This window comes from Pleurodeles waltl, chromosome 9 (genome assembly GCF_031143425.1).
Source record: "Pleurodeles waltl isolate 20211129_DDA chromosome 9, aPleWal1.hap1.20221129, whole genome shotgun sequence".
Lineage (NCBI taxonomy): Eukaryota > Metazoa > Chordata > Amphibia > Caudata > Salamandridae > Pleurodeles > Pleurodeles waltl.
The window spans coordinates 1,094,378,426-1,094,396,607 of NC_090448.1; positions in this window are offsets into that span (position 1 = coordinate 1,094,378,426).

Consider the following 18,182-nt stretch of genomic DNA (forward strand, 5'->3'; position numbering starts at 1 on the left):
ACCGTACACTTATACAAATGTTCGCATAAAGATTACCACACAAATGTAGGAATCACCAGCACACGGAGTCTACAAACAAACACACCAGAGTTCACACTCTCAAAAATGGAGAGTACTGTTGCACGTGCAGATTTGCATTCATTACCCAGTCCTCCGATGGGCACTGTAGTGTTGGCCCGGGGTGGGTCAACCCACTCCGCGAGATACGCGGGTGTTTGTGGACGTTTCCCCCCTGTGGAATACAGCCCTAGCGGGTGCGTCCCCATGATGTGGGAGAGGGCTTATATGCGGGGAGCAGAGTTTGGTAAAGGTATTGCAGATACGAATGGTGTTTAATAAATTTACAATCAACAACCCACTGCGAGTCCAAGTAATCCATGGGGACTGGCAACGTTACAACTGGCGCCGAGGAGTGCCTACCTACGGACTGTGGTGCTGAAGATCCCGCACACAGCGCAGCATCTCAGCTACGCCGCTCCTTTAGTGAGTGTTCAAGAACATAAGTTTGGTAAAGAGAAGGGATGTGTAGGCTGCGATACCCCAAAGCAGCAAGTGAAAGAATACCTCTTCTCCTCAGATCCGACTCATGCATGCGTTCGAAGTGCTCGGTTTTAGCACTAATTGAAGACTGGTTGTAGCACACACAGGCACACAATTGGCCATGGTAACCGTGCCGTCATTAACAATCTCATCTGTAATAAATTGCGCAAGGAGCGACAAAAACAGATTAATAAGCTTGCTCATGGAGCTCACCTCACACCAGAAGATAACACAAAACAAGACTTAACTGTTAAAAAAACATACATTGGAACATGAAGCCTGGCGCTGCGCTGTGTAGAGAAAGGCTCGGATTAAAGGCAAAACTGAAACCAGACGGGAGGAGGGACCATCACATGCTGTAATAGGAGGAAGCCTGACATAGTGTGATGGCCAGCAAAAATGTTTTCTTAGTGAATGCTCCCTGGGGGGAAACCTAGCAGGCAAAGGAGGGACATTTACCAAAATGCACCAATAAAAGTGATTCATTTAACACTAGCACAACAAAGACCGAATGGCAAGAGTGGGCATGGAAAAAGCTCATTTTCAATACAACATGTCTTGCAGACAGCTCTGCGCGCTGCCAAGCTCAACCTAAAACTTGTATAGATGTACTGTTCATAACTTCACATCTATTTACCGTGAAGGGATACATATTGTCAATGTACATAAATGTGGAGTTACGTATAGGAAATCTATACTTACCTTTCAATATATTGTTGTCAATACTGTGTACACGATATTTGATGTGATCATGATTTCTGCCTCTCCATTCTGGAGGCACTCCAAAAGAGATCAGGCCTCATTTAAAAGAGGGCAGGAGAGCGGCATCCATTAGAAAAGGCCACTGTCCAATCAACACTCCTCTCTGTCCATCTACTATTTACAGATTAGGGAATGGCAGAAGACTCAATAGTATAATTTAGGTCTGAGGAGCTGCTCTGCTGCCTGAGAATGAGTTTTATACTAGATCAGACACAGACGACCCACCGCACCTTATTTTTCCTGACCTTTATGATGCTGCCACCCAGGTCTGCAGTGCTTAATTTGTGAAGGAGAACGTGTGTGTGCCCGAACCTCTGCTCAGAAGCCGGCAGCTTGTGCAATTAAGCATTGGCCTGCCGCATACAAATGCTGGTAGTCTTTTATAGCCTATCCGTCACTCCCTCCCACTTTTTCTTGCTCTTGCAGGTTCCTGCTTTCTCACATTGTGACAGTTTTGCAGTCTTACTCCTCCTCCACATTTCCGAACTTTGAATTTTCGCTCTTTTGCTCTTAGTAAATATGTGAATGAGAAATATAAGTGCTGGTGGCCCCACGGGAAACCACCACCTCAAATTAAGCACTGCATGTCTCATGTGGAAAGTGGATAATAGAAATGTACCACAATGGTGGCGATACATTTCCTGAATCCATAGTTTAAATGTGATTTTACTTTCTGAACATTAGGGACACTTTACTCACTCTCCATGTAGGGCCGCTATGATTTATATGGCAGCCCTCCGTAGACACACAATATCAGGCAGCAGTTCTGCCAGCGGTAGTTCTGCCATCCCACCCACTAGCCTCTCAGACCAGAGCAAACAGGGCATCTTCCATTGTTGACAGATGGAACACTTGTGGCCAGATGTAGGTATGTCCTGAATTGCGACTCGCAAATTGCGAGTCAGAGCGACTCGCAATTTGCAAGTCACAATTCAGGATGCAGGATGGTGTCCCTGACACCATCTGCGACTCGCAAAGGGGTCGCTAAGGCCCACCTCATTAATATTCATGAGGTGGGTCGCAATTTGTGACTCCCTTGTGACTCGCAGCACTCACAGGAATGGTGACCTGCTGGAGACAGCAGACCACCATGTCTGTGACTGCTTTTAAATAAAGCAGTTTTTTTTTTGTAATGCAGCTCGTTTTCCTTAAAGGAAAACAAGATGCATTACAAAATGAAAAAATGAAACGTTTCAGTTTCATTTTTTCAGAGCAGGCAGTGGCCCATAGAACCACTGCCTGCTCTCAAAAAATGTTTTTCAGGCCATTCACAAAGGGGAAGGGGTCCCATGCTGACCCCTTCCCTTTTGCGAATGGGTTACCACCAGTGTGACATTGGTGGTAACTGCGATTGCTTTGCGACCGCGTTCGCGGTCACAAAGCAATGCAGCATCGTGCTGCGACTTGCAAATAGGAAGGGGAACACCCCTTCCTATTTGCGACTCGCAAAACGGGTATTAAGCATCGCGATGTGGGTTTTGCACGTCGCAAACAGCGAAATTTGCTGTTTGCGACGTTCAAAACCTTTGCTACATCTGGCCCTTGGTCTTTCAAACAACACTCCTTTGCATCAAACAAATTCATTGCAGCAATGTTGCCACTCATTTGTGATGTTTCTATAATGTTCTTTGAATCATTATGGCTCTGCTATTGCCCACGTGCAATATTCATGAAGATCTTGCACGAAAGTGACATATTTTTCCCCAGGTTTAGGCCTCTCCAAATTTCAACCCACCGACGGCCACCACTGCCATTTCTCGACTTTCAATGTCTCTGGAAAGGGAATGCCATTGGCACATGAACGGTTGCAGAGCTAATGTCTCTATACATGAAGCACCAGAATGCCAATTACAGTGACAAAAGGTGTGTTTGAATATGCTGCTGTGCTTACAAACAGAGAGAGAGAGAAAGAGAATGAGCCTACACACATCGTGTGTGCATGTCTGTATCTGTGAACATGGATCTTCCCAAGTAGTAGTGTTTGCATGGTTTTGAAAGAAAATATTGAGAACACAATATTGTGATACAAAAAAAGTGCCAAAATATCATCAACTCAAAAATTTTGTGAGGCAGACTATAGAAGATTAGGTTTTGAGGTATATGATATCCATTTCCATATTTTTGAAAGTATGTATATTGTTTAATTTACAATATTTAAAATAATAATCTATTTTTCTTGCAGTATTATTTTGAACCTTAATATTTTAAATATTGTATATATAATGTTATATAGGAATATTTGAACATACTTACCTTTATCTGATGCTATTCTATTCCATTTAAAAAAAATATATATTTTCATAACTTGCATGTGAAATATGTAAACTGAATATTTTTGTTGACAACATTTCTGACTCGATTTTGCCACAGTAGGTCCTGGCACTGAACAAAACTACTTTGTGTGCCAATATGCTTCTCATGGAAGAGCAGAATGCGATCACTCACAGAAAGCCAACCGATAGATAGAGGAAGAAGTAGAACTTTAATAAAAACAAAATGTTTTGTTAACGTCAGACCTAAATAATGACCTAATTCTTAAAGAAAGTCACAAAAGTGCACGCATTGTGTATGTTTTTGAATTAGTGGCTTTCAATAATTCACAAGAACTTATAGAAGTAGACCAGGAAATCGTACTCCTAGAAAATATTTGTGAACTGGATTTTCGCACAAGCAAATATGCATGTGTAGATTTGCTCATGTGAGAATCTGTTGAGCATTTACAAGTTCACTTTCCCTCCATCCACTTTTTTCCCATTTCTGGAAGAACTTCTAATTCTGCCATTGTCAGGAGTACATTTCCAACCTTTCTCATTATGGGAAAAGATTAGAGAAGAGCTGGTGAAAATCCTTAAAACATGCAAGTTAGTAGATTTGCAAACTCAGAGGCATTCCAGCCCTGCTTACTGCTTCCTCCAGCCCCAGTATGTAGATCTTCAGAAAGGTGGCAACATAAGTAAATTGCTATAGTCAGGATTGATATGTCAAGTATTCAAGCCCTACTATAGTAGTAGCCCGGCATAATCAGAGAGGCTATTATCAGAGCTCTTACATAATGAAATTCCTGCTATAATTTGTCGCTGCACTACATGCACCAAAGGGACAAGTAGATATTTTTACAGGACAAGTAGATTTAAGAAGCAACCTGGCCCATGGACTAGTAGATATTTTATTAAATTCCACACCCCTGATAAATATAAAAGCTTGGTCACTTCATGAGCATATGTAAGGGGCCTAGGAATCCTGTGAAATTCCGCAGTATCCAGAATCAGGATGTTGAAGAAGTGGCAGGAAAAATGTGTTTTTAAATCCGTGCAAGTTGAAAATGAAAAAGGTAGCATGGCAAAGAAGAAACGTTAGTTTTGCAATGTGCATATTAGAGATATTGAATTGAATATCATGGCTAACTCAGGTTCACAGGTTACAATGTTGACTGGTGATACTTTTAATAAATAAGTTATGGAGCAATACAATGTTTTCTAAGTCGGACAGAGCTGTGGCGTTTAGCAACCAACAAATAGATATAGTAGGAGATTTTTTTTCAAGCCATCATTAGATTTAAGGGCAGAGAGATTACAATGCAAACAGATGTAGCTGTAGGAGGGAGAGACAGAGTCAGTGGACCAAGGTAAATTAGGGATTGCATTGAGACCTGGTATTGATACACCTGTGTTGCTTCTCACAAGAAGGTTTGACAACTTAACTGATATCTTGGAGAGATATGATAAGGTGTTTTCAGATGTCATTGGTATGATCAGAGGCTTTGAACATTACATTATTTTGAAGGAGTGGGCTGTTCCAGTGAATCAAAAATTATGTGATGTTCCTCTTAGTATTAGAGAGGATTCAAAGGTGCATCTTTCTACAAAAACAAAATCATTAAACCTGTGAATGTGTCTGAGTGGGTAAATGCAGTTGTAGTTGCAAAGAAGAAAAGTGGGCAGCTTTGGTGTGCATACATCATATCTTTGACAAAGAGTATCCTGGTTGATTGACATCTTTCACCTAAAGTACAGGAATTGTTGACACCTGTTGGGGATGCTAACATCTTTGATACCATTGACCTAAAATCTTCAAACCACTATGTGGCTCTTGAAAATAAGTTGTAAGTGTTAGCTACTTTTATGAAACCATTCAGTGCATAGAAATACTTGAGGTTACCTTGTGGACTTGCCTCTATGGCTATGGTCTTCCAAAATTTGATGTATTACCTTTGTAAGGACATTCATAGAGCCCAAGCATTTGAGGACGATATCCTTATATCATCTAATAATGTTAAGGAGCATAATTGCGTATTAGACACAATGCTAAGCATTTGGAAACAACGCGGCACAGCGGTTGCAAGGGAAACATGTAAATTCATCACTAATTCTGTTGACTACTTAGGACACAGAATCACTGCTGATGGAATAAAACCCAAGGATGAATTACTTAGAGCTCTAAATGAAGCTCCACATCCTAAGGATAAGAATCAGCTTAAGTTGTTTTTTGAACTTAGTGATTATTATTCAGGATTTGTTCAAGGTTACGCTACCATCATGGAGGATTTTAAAAATATGATTATGCCTGGCTCTAGTCCCCCCCCCACCACCTGGGGCTTCCCTACATAAGCACGCCACTGGCAGAAGTAAGAGAAACTCTAGAAACACTCTTAGGCGGTCATTACAACATTGGCGGTAAAAGCCGCTTACCGCTGTGCAGAAGACCGCCAACACACCGCCGCAGCTGCGGAATTCCGCCACAGCTCTTATGACCCACATTTTGGAATCTGCCAAAATTCAGACACCCACACAAGTCTGCCACACCAAAGGTCAGTGATAAACTGGCGAAAACAAAACCTCCACCGTCACACCAACAGAAATACGCCCACACTATCACAACACATGAATCCACGCGGCGGTCTTTCAACCGCGGTATTCCATTGGCGGTACACACCGCTGCGCTCAAAATACACACACTCTTACAAAACACTACCACATTGGACAATTCAAAATACACACACCTGATACACATACACACACCACTCCCAAGCACCCAATACAATATAAAACACACACCCACATCACCCACAAACCCCTACGACCACAATTACAGAGAGAAGGCCAGAGAGAGAGCACCAGCAAGAACAACAGCATCCACAGGCACACAACACCATCACCCACAGAACTTCCACGCACCTCACACAACACACCACTACATATCAGCACACATATCACCACACACTCCACCCCACACATCACCTACACCACCCCATGGCACGGCAAAGACACCCCAGGTTCTCGGAGGAGGAGCTCAGGGTCATGGTGGAGGAAATCGTCCGGGTAGAGCCACAGCTATTCGGATCACAGGTGCAGCACACCTCCATTGCAAGGAAGATGGAGCTATGGCAAAGAATAGTGGACAGGGTCAACGCAGTGGGACAGCACCCAAGAAATTGGGAGGACATCAGGAAGAGGTGGAACGACATACGGGGGAAGGTGCGTTCCGTGGTCTCAAGACACCACCTGGCGGTTCAGCGGACTGTCGGCAGACCCCCACCTCCTCCCCCACAACTAACAACATGGGAGGAGCAGGTCTTGGAGATTCTGCATCCTGAGGGCCTCGCAGGAGTAGGTGGAGGAATGGACTCTGGTAAGTCAAATCTTAACTATTATAACCCCCACCCTACCTGCATGCTATCACATACCCCCACCCTCACCCTCACCCCCAGCACCCCAACTCCTCACATATGTCCCAATATCACAAACCACCCATCCCAACACCAAGCCCTGCATGCAACAACAAAGCATGGACACCCATCACTAAAGCATGACCACTGCACATACCCTTACAACCCCCTAAACCATCCTCACACAAGGTCTCACACAGGAATGCAAGCACTGGGGTACACGGTCACCCACCCATTGCACACCATGACACACACAGATGTAATAACCATCCTTTTATACCCCTGCAGGACCCCTACCCAACGCCACCGGACAGGAGGGTCCACACATGTCCACACCACCAACAGAAGAGGCCCACAGTGATGACAGCACCTCTGTCCAACTGGATCTAGATGACCAGCCGGCCCATCGGGGACCTCGGGACAGTCGGTTCCCATCACCCAGTCACAGGCCACTACAGACCTTCAATCCTCTGGAAACACCAGCACAGCAGCCACCCAGCGTGCCCATACCTCCATCCCCAGGACACATCAATCAGCTGTGTGTCCACCACTACAGGGAACCCAGGATAACCCACCACCCCAACAACAACAGGGACCTGGGGGCAGTGGTAGTGGGCACACGGTCCAGGGGACGGAGGCCCAAGAACACAGGGGAACTGGGAGGGCTGCTGTGCGACAGGGGGCGGACAGGCCAAGGGAACACACTCTCCACGAGGCCCTCTCCTCCATCATGGGAGCCTACCACCACTCCCAGGAGACAATGGCAATGGTACTGGCCAAGTTTCAGGAGACCCAGCGCCTGCAGGAGGAACAGTATATGGGCTTCAGGGAGGAACTCAGAACCATCAGCTCCACCCTGGGCACCACCGTAGGGGTGCTGAAGGAACTTGTGAACACCAGGAGGGACACTGTGGCACTACAAGGGGCCCCTGACACTAGCATGGACGATGAACTGCCCACCACCGGCGCTAGTGGACAGGATGCCCCGCCACAGGACCACCACACCAGCACCCCACCCCCTGCAGAGGGAGAACCACCCTGCAAACGGTCCCTGAGATCCAGGACAAAGACAGATCACGATGCCAAGACCCCCACCAAGAAATGAGACCACCCTGATTGTCATCCTACTGTCCCACTTTGTCACCCTGTCCATACTGAAACTGCCCCAGCTCCACTTCCTATGCCCATATGGGCAATGCACCTGTGAGACTAATAGACTGGACTCTGCCATGGACATTCCTCCGCCATCACCCCTCACCATTTCACTACCCCCTCCAATATTGAGCACTTAAATAAACACACTTAAAGCACAAAACAATCTGGAGTCTGTCTGTGATTTCGAAATAGTGTATTAGCAATTACAGTGACAAAATGCTCTTTCAAGTTTAATGTCAACATACCTATGTCACACAGCTCTAGTCCATGAGGAATCTAAGCAGATGTCACACAGTGGGACCCACATCTGTGAATTCGTAAGGGAAAGCGCAACTCAGTGTCCATACACTGGGTGAAAACGACACACAGTAGAGAGGTAGTAGTGTTAAAGTACATGTAGTAGGCAGCTGTGTATTCTTACCTGTGTCTCACTGGAAATATTGCTGGATCACTGAGTCCCTGTTGTGCATGTCTTCTTCCCCTGCTTCCTCGTCTTCACTGTCCACAGGCTCCACAGCTGCAACAACACCGCCATCTGGACCATCCTCCTGCAGAAAAGGCGCCTGTCGTCGCAAAGCCAAGTTATGAAGCATACAGCAGGCCACGATGATCTGGCACACCTTCTTTGGTGAGTAGAATAGGGATCCACCTGTCATATGGAGGCACCTGAACCTGGCCTTCAGGAGGCCGAATGTCCGCTCGATCACCCTCCTAGTTCGCCCATGGGCCTCATTGTAGCGTTCCTCTGCCCTTGTCCGGGGATTCCTCACTGGGGTCAGTAGCCATGACAGGTCGGGGTAACCAGAGTCACTGGCAAATGGTGAGGGACAACTGTTAGACACGCACTAACCTGGAGGGATATCCCCAGACCCAGACAACCATTCCCACTGACTTGCTTCCAGGTGCTCACCTAATAGCCACACACAGTGCCTCTGGAGTTGACCCATCACATAAGGGGTGCTGCTATTCCGCAGGATGTAGGCGTCATGCACTGAGCCAGGGAACTTGGCATTCACATGGGAGATGTACTGGTCTGCCAAACATACCATCTGTACATTCATAGAATGATAACTCTTCCGGTTTCTGTACACCTGTTCACTCCTGTGGGGGGGTACCAAAGCCACAAGTGTCCCATCAATGGCACCTATGATGTTGGGGATGTGTCCCAGGGCATAGAAATCCCCTTTCACTGTAGGAAAATCCTCCACCTGAGGGAAAACAATGTAGCTCTGCATGTTGTTTAGAAGGGCAGACAACACTCTGGACAATACGTTGGAAAACATAGGCTGGGACATCCCTGATGCCATGGCCACTGTTGTCTGAAAGGAACCACTTGCAAGGAAATGGAGCACTGACAGCACCTGCACTTGAGGGGGGATTCCTGTGGGATGGCGGATTGCTGACATCAGGTCTGGCTCCACTGGGTACACAGTTTCCGGATTGTGGCACGGTCAAGCCTGTAGGTGATAATCAAATGTCGCTCCTCCATTGTCGACAGGTCCACCAACGGTCGGTACACCGGAGGATGCCGACATCTCCTCACATGTCCCAGTGGACGGTGCCTATGAAGGACAACAGCGAGCACAGAGTCAAACCACTCAGAGGTACGTACCCACAGTTTACACAGAACACCTATCATACACAAAAGGTGGCCTGTATGTGTGTTAAGTCTAGGCCTAGGTATGAGTGACGCAGTTGGAAATGAAGCCATGTGGGCCCCTGAAATGGCGGCTGCCTGACCTGTAAAGTGGGACAATGGGATGTGAGGTAACTGCGCTGGCGTTGTACACCGTCGCAGTAGGCGGTCGAAGACCGCGGCGCAATGCTGCATTGGTTAACATTGGACCCTATGGGTCCCAGGAGCCAATGGCGATGTACGCCGGCGGTGACGGTACGCACCGCCGCGGACGTGACCGCCATTTTCTATCACTTCAATCACTCGATACCTGATCTTCGACAGGAGAGGACCTACACTGCAAGTGCTGCTGTGACCTCGGTCTGGAAGAGACAATGGCTCGACTGTCTGGGGAAAGGGCCCCTGCCTTCACATCGGAGGAGTTGGAGAAACTCGTGGATGGGGTCCTCCCCCAGTACACGCTACTCTACGGTCCTCCAGACAAACAGGTAAGTACACTGGGAGCATGCTGTATGGGCTATGCCTGTGTGGAGAGGGCTGGATGTAAGAAGGAAGGGGGGAGAATGCTGCGTGCATGAAAGACTGTAAATGCATGTGCCACATGGCAAGGGTAGGGATGGGGGCCAATCACTTCGACGGTGTAGTTGGTAATAACTTCTCTTTTTCCCTTGTACATTTCATATAGGTCAGCGCCCACCAAAAGAAAGATATTTGGCGTACCATCGCCAAGGACGTCCGGACCCTGGGGGTCTACCACAGACGGCGCACCCACTGCCGTAAAAGATGGGAGGTCTTTTGCCGCTGGAGCAAGAAGACGGCGGAGGCTCAGCTGGGGATGGCCTCCCAACGTGGGAGGGGTGCCTGTCGCACCATGAACCCCCTGATGTTCAGGATCCTGGCCGTGGCCTACCCGGAGTTGGATGGGCGCTTGAGGGCATCACAGCAGCACAAGGGGGTGAGTACACTCTCATTCTGCTGACTTTGTGCGCAGTGGAGGTGTCTGGGTGGGGGAGGAGGGCTGTGGGTTTCCCTAGGCCAGGGCGAGTTCCGTTGGCAAGGCCCCTCCGTATGTCAGGCCATGTGGCACCCTAGCCCACCTCTGTAGAGTGCCAAGTACAGCTAGTCATGCCCCTGTGTCATCTATGTGTGCAGATGTCGTCCATAGCCTTGTAGGCCATTTCCCAGAAATTGGACAGTGGAGCCCAAGAGCGCAGCGTAGTGCAGGGGGCTTCTGTGTCTGTTGTGTCCGCCAACGGTAGCGGTAATGCATGCACTCAACATGTCTTTCTTCTGTCGTCCCCCCCCCTTTTTGTGGTCTCCCTGTTCTTGTGTGCATTAGCATCATCAGGCGGAGGAGCAGTGGCAACGGAGCACGAGGGAGCTGCATCCCACATGGCCCTGGAGGGCGACACTACGGAGTCTGAATTCACCAGTGGGACGGAGTGCGAGGGGAGCTCCACAGCAGAGACAGGAGCTGACACCAGCGACACAGACTCGTCCTCTGATGGGAGCTCCCTTGTGGTGGCGGCAACATCTGTGACCCCCGCATCTACAGGTACAGCCGCCACCCCCCTACCAGCACCGCCCTCCCAGCAGCCCCTCAGCCTTTGCCCGTGCCCGCTCACCCAGGAGGGTGGGCATCACCTTCGCCCAAGGCACCTCAGGCCCTGCCCCAGTCACCCCTGCTGCCCTCAGTGAGGAGGCCATTGACCTCCTCAGGTCCCTCACTGTTGGGCAGTCTACCATTTTGAATGCCATCCAGGGTGTAGAGAGGCAGTTGCAACAAACCAATGCATTCCTGGAGGGCATTCATTTTGGTCAGGCAGCCCTTCACCAAGCTTTTCAGACTCTGGCCTCAGCACTGATGGCAGCCATTGTCCCCGTCTCTAGCCTCCCCCCTCCAACTTCCCCAACCCCGACCCAATCCCCTGTATCTCAGCCTATCCCAAGCACACCTACAGACCAACATGCACACACATCAACACACAAGGGAAGCTCAGGCAAACATAAGCACCACACATCCCACAGGCACTCACGCAAGCATCACACACATGCAGACACACCAACATCCACTGCCTCCATCGTCCCCCTCCTCCTCGTCTCCCTCCTCCCTCCCAGTCTCGTCTACACTCACACCTGCATGCAGTACCTCTACAGCCACTACGTCCCTCTCCAGCACACCCACCACCACACCCCGCTCACGTGCAGTCACCACCCCCACTACCATTCACACGTCCCCTGTGTCCTCTCCCAGTGTGTCTGTGACGCCCCCTCCCAAGATACACAAACGCAGGCACACACCCACCCAACAGCCATCCATCTCACGACAGCCTCCAGCGCATGCACCTTCACCCAAAGTCACCAAACGTACACCTCCTACAACCACCACCTCTTCCTCCACTCCCAAACCCCCTCCAGCTACCCGTCCCAGTGTGTCCCAAAAACTTTTCCTGTCCAACCTTGACCTCTTTCCCACACCTCCCCCACCCCGTCCGTCTCATAGGTCCCGAACTAGCACCTCAGCCACAAGATCTCCGGGACCAGTGGTTCCTGTAGTCACCATAATCTGGAGTGCACCGGCCACCAGGGCAGCCAGTGTGGCACGGAGCCACAGCACAAACGGTCCCCCACCTGTGAAGCATCAGAAGTTGGCCAGTGCCCGGCGGGAGAGGGTGAAGACTGCAGCCACCAAAGCCGCTCCCAGGGGTCCCGTTGGGAGTGTGGAGTCAGCTGTGACACCTTCCAAGGTGGGGAAGGGCCACAAGAAACCCGGCAAGTCTGGGAAGAGCTGCACGGCGGAGAAGACCGCCATCATCCCAGCTGCCCAGGAGGCCACCGCCAGCACCAGCCCAGCTGCCCTGGAGGCCACTGCCAGCACCAGCCCAGCTGCCCAGGAGGCCACCGCCAGCACCAGCCCAGCTGCCCAGGAGGCCACCGCCAGCACAAGCCCAGCTGCCCAGGAGGTAACCGCCAGTGAAGGACCGCCAGCAAAAGGCCCGCTGGGCCATGAAGGACCACCAGCAAAAGGCCCGTTGGGCCATGAAGGACCGCCAGCGCCAGCCCCGCTTGGCCATGAAGGACCGCCAGCAGCTGAGACCCTGCAACGGAGACCGCCATCTGAAGCACCGCTGGACAGGGCACCGCTATCTGAAGCACCGCTGAACAGGGAACCGCCATCTGAAGCACCGCTGAACAGGGCACCGCCATCTGAATCAATCAATCAATCAGTACATTTATAGAGCGCGCTACTCACCCGAGAGGGTCTCAAGGCGCTGGAGAGGGGAGGGGAGTTACTGCTGCTCGAAAAGCCATGTCTTGAGGAGTTTCCTGAAGGCAAGATGGTCCTGGGTAGTTCTTAGGTGTGTGGGGAGGGAGTTCCATGCTTTGGCTGCCAGGTAGGTGAATGATCTTCCTCCGGCGGTGGTTCTGCGGATCCGTGGGACGGTGGCGAGAGCGAGGCTGGCTGAGCGGAGCTGACGGGTGGGCGTGTAGAATGAGAGGCGGCTGTTGAGGTATTCGGGGCCCATGTTGTGGAGTGCTTTGTGTGCGTGGGTGAGGAGCCTTAAGGTGATCCTCTTGTTGACAGGGAGCCAGTGCAGGTGTTTCAGGTGGGCGGATATGTGGCTGTGGCGAGGGATGTCGAGGATGAGGCGTGCGGAGGCGTTCTGTATGCGTTGTATACGTTTCTGAAGCTTTGCGGTGGTACCTACGTATAGGGTGTTTCCGTAGTCTAGTCGGCTTGTGACGAGGGCATGGGTAACCTTCTTTCTGGTTTCGGTGGGGATCCATCGGAAGATTTTTCGGAGCATGCGTAGGGTGTTGAAGCATGATGACGAGACGGCGTTGACTTGCTTGGTCATTGTGAGGAGGGGGTCCAGGATGAATCCGAGGTTGCATGCGTGATCCGAGGGGGTTGGTGCGGTGGGCCACCAGGAGTCGTCCCAGGCGGATGGGGATTGTCCGAGGATGATGACCTCCGTCTTGTCTGAGTTCAGTTTTAGGCGGCTGAGCTTCATCCATTCCGTGACGTCTTTCATTCCTTCCTGTAGGTTGGTTTTGGCGGTGGTTGGGTCTTTGGTGAGGGATAGTATCAGCTGGGTGTCGTCGGCGTAGGAGATGGTGTTGATGTTGTGTTTGCGTGTGATGGCGGCGAGGGGGCTCATGTAGATATTGAAGACGGTTGGGCTGAGCGAGGATCCTTGGGGTACGCCGCAGATGATCTCGGTGGGTTCTGAGCGGAAGGGGGGGGGAGGTGGACTCTCTGGGTTCAGTCTAGGGCCTGTCCTAGGATTCCAGTGGTGCGGAGGCGGGTTATTAGGGTGCGATGGCACGCGGTGTCGAAGGCAGCCGAGAGGTCCAGGAGGATAAGGGCGGTTGTTTCTCCATTGTCCATCAGAGTCCTGATATCGTCGATGACTGCGATGAGGGCGGTTTCTATGCTGTGGTTGGCTCGAAATCCAGATTGGGAAGGGTCGAGCGAGTTGTTAGCCTCGAGAAAAGCAGTCAGCTGCTTATTGACAGTCTTCTCGATGACCTTGGCCGGGAAGGGAAGAAGAGAGATGGGGCGGAAGTTCTTCAGGTCATTGGGGTCTGCCGTGGGTTTTTTCAGGAGGGCGTTGATTTCTGCGTGTTTCCAGCTCTCGGGGAAGGTGGCTGATGCAAACGAGCTGTTGATGATGTTCCGGAGATGGGGGGGCGATGGCGGAGTCGGCTTTGTTGAAGATGTGATGGGGGCAAGGGTCCTAGGGGGGGCCGGAGTGGATGGTGTTCATGATGCTTCTGGTCTCTTCTGAGCTGATAGGGGTCCTTGAGCTTAGTGTAGTGGTGGGGGCTGCTGGTTCGGTGGTAGGAAATGGGGTCTGGGGTCCGAAGCTGTCGTGTAGATCTGCGATCTTTCGTTGGAAGAATGTAGCGAGGGAGTCACAGCGTTCTTGTGAGGGTGTGATGTCGCTGGCGCTGGGGTTGGAGAGCTCTCTGACGATGTTGGAGAGTTTCTTGCTGTTGTGGGTGTTGTTGTCTAGACGCTCTTTGAATGGTGACCTTTTGGTGGAGTGGATCAGCTGGTGGTGTTCATGGGTGTCGATCTTGAGGGCTGTCATGTTTTCTGTGGTTCGTTCCCTGCGCCAGGTTTTTTTGAGGGTTCGGCAGGATTTCTTAGATTCTTTGAGGGCGTCCGTGAACCATGGGGGTTTCCTGATGCTGGTCCCGCCTGTTTTTTTTTTAAGTGGTGCGAGGTTTTTGCCGCAGTTGGTGATCCACTGTGTGAGGCTGTGGGCTGCGATGTTGGCGTCAGTGATGTTGGCTGGTGGGTTTTGGTTCAGTGTTGAGAGGAGCTGCTCTGTGGAGATTTTGCTCCAGCGTCTGAGGGGGATTTGTTGTGTGCGATGGTGGTGAGTCTCCCGTTTGAAGGTGAAGTGGACGCATCTGTGGTCGGTCCAGTGTAGTCCGGCGGAGTGGCTGAAGGAGACGTGGTTGCTGGCGGAGAAGATGGGGTCGAGTGTGTGGCCGGCGGTGTGGGTGGGGGTGCTCACCAGTTGCTTGAGTTTGAGGTTGTCGAGCAAGGTGGCGGTGTTGTTGTCGTTGTTTTTCTCCAGGTGGAAGTTCAGGTCCTTGAGGAGGATGTATTCTGGTGAGGCTAGGGCGTGCGGGCTGATGAAGTCTGCAATGGTTTCGCTGAATTGGGCGCGTGGGCCCGGGGGTCTGTAGACGAGTGTTCCTCTGAGGGTGGTTTTGGGGTCGGTGTGGATCTGGAAGTGTACGTGTTCGGCGGCGAGGGGTGTGTCTTCTGTGGTGGTCGTGATGTTGATGGTGTTCCTGTAGATGATGGCGATTCCTCCTCCGGTTTGGTTGACGCGGTCCTTCCGCACGATCTTGTAGCCGTCGAGGATGGCTATGGCGATGTCTGGGGCCGAGGAGGCGTTCATCCATGTTTCTGTGATGAAGGCGACGTCTGGTGCTGTTGTGTCCAGGAGGCCCCATAGTTCGATGGCGTGCTTATGGACGGAGCGTGTGTTGAGGAGGATGCACTTGAGCTGGTTGTTGTTGCGAGGGCCGGTGGGTGGTCTGCAGGTTCGGAGGAATGTGTATTTGCAGGCTTGACAGGTGAAGGGTCCATGGGTTCGTTTAGGGCTGGCTTGTTAGCAGGTGGCTGTTCGTCCGGTGTTGAGGGCGTTGAGGGAGGCGGCGTCGTATCTTAGTCGGGTGCTTTGAGTGCGGTGGGGGCCAGCGGTTCTGGCGCTGGGCGCGGTCCAGGCGTGGACGGGCGCAGACGGGCTTGCCTTTGGCGCGCCAGCGGCACGGCCGCACAGCGGAGAACGCTAGAACAACGTGGCAGGGGCCTGGGCAGGCAGAGCTGCAGCAGCGGGGAAGCGACCTACCCAAGGGTCAAGGGTCGCTGTCTCTGCCATGCAGCGGCCGCCATAAGAAGGAAGGGGGGAGGAGGGGTCAGCTGGGAGGCGGGACGCGGGAGGGAGGTCAGCAAATGGGAGCCGGGGGGACGGGGCCGCATGGGTGGCAGCGGCAGGAAAGAAACGCAAGGGAAAAGAAATCAAAAAAGGAGAATGCCAATGGGAGGAGGAAAAAACGCTAGAACAACGTGGCAGGGGCCTGGGCAGGCGGAGCTGCAGCGGCGGGAAGCGACCTACCCAAGGGTCAAGGGTCGCTGTCTCTGCCGCACAGCGGTCGCCACAAGAAGGAAGGGGGGGAGGAGGGGTCAGCTGGGAGGCGGGAGGCGGGAGGCGGGAGGGCAGCGGCTGCCACAAGAAGGAAGGGGGGGAGGAGGGGTCAGCTGGTAGGCGGGAGGGAGGTCAGCAAATGGGAGCAGGGAGGGCGGGGGCGCACGGGTGGCAGCGGCGGGAAAGAAGCGCAAGGGAAAAGAAATCAAAAAAGGAGAATGCCAATGGGAGGAGGAAAAAACGCTAGAACAACGTGGCAGGGGCCTGGGCAGGCGGAGCTGCAGCAGCGGGGAAGCGACCTACCCAAGGGTCAAGGGTCACTGTCTCTGCCGCGCAGCGGGCGCCATAAGAAGGAAGGGGGGGAGGAGGGGTCAGCTGGGAGGCAGTAGGTAGGTCAGCAAATGGGAGCAGGGGGGGCGGGCCGCACGGGTGGCAGCGGCGGGAAAGAAGCGCAAGGGAAAATAAATCAAAAAAGGAGAATGCCAATGGAGGAGGAAAAAACGCTAGAACAACGTGGCAGGGGCCTGGGCAGGTGGAGCTGCAGCGGCGGGGAAGCGACCAACCCAAGGGTCAAGGGTCGCTGTCTCTGCCGCACAGCGGCCGCCATAAGAAGGAAGGGGGGGAGGAGGGGTCAGCTGGGAGGCGGGAGGGAGGTCAGCAAATGGGAGCAGGGGGAGCGGGGCCGCACAGGAGGCAGCGGCGGGAAAGAAGCACAAGGGAAAAGAAATCAAAAAAGGAGAATGCCAATGGAGGAGGAAAAAACGCTAGAACAACGTGGCACCGCTGAACAGGGCACCGCCATCTCAAGCACCGCCAGCCCATGAGCAGCAGGGGCACTGACGCAACTGAGCCCGTCACGGGGTGAATGATGCACTCTGGGCACCATGCCCCCTCCAGAACCAGTGGAGACTGACATCCACTACCTCTGTCCTTAACAGGATGAAGCACTCTGGGCACCATGCCCCCTCCAGAACCAGTGGAGACTGACATCCACTTGTGAGACTGTGGCTTTGCACTCCCCAGGATTGAACAGTGGGCAGACCACCCACTGTAGAGACTTGAGAGACTGTGGCTTTGCACTTCCCAGGATTGAACAGTGGGCAGACCACCCACTGTATAGACTTGAGAGACTGTGGCTTTGCACTCCCCAGGATTTAACAGTGGGCAGACCACCCACTGTAGAGACTTGAGAGACTGTGGCTTTGCACTCCCCAGGATGGAACAGTGGGCAGACCACCCACTGTAGAGACTTGAGAGACTGTGGGTTTGCACTCCCCAGGATGGAACAGTGGGCATGTGGCCCCCTTGTGGATTTGGCATTGTGCACTCAAGCGGCTGAGGTGCCCCCCTTTCCCTCCCCCTGAGGTGCCTGTTTTCTTGCTCTCTGATGCCCCTGCAGTGTTCTCTCCGTCATGGTTGGGGATCTTGTGTGGGCCTCGCCCATACCGTGTGGTCCCAGTGTTCCACGGACTATCTTAGTGCACTACCTGGACTACTATGCTTGGTATATATTTTGTACATGGTGTATTTATATATTTCTGCCTACTTGTTTTTAATATATTACAATGGTTACACTAATTTTCTATTGTCTTTGCATTCTTCCAGGGGGTTTGGGGGGTGTTACTGTGATTTATTCATATGCATTTGTGTGTGTTATAGTGGGTGAGGGTGGGGGTGTTGCGTGTGTGTGTCCCTGTTTTTCCCCTCCCCCCTCCCCTGTGTCGTAGGTGCAGTACTCACCGTGGTCTTC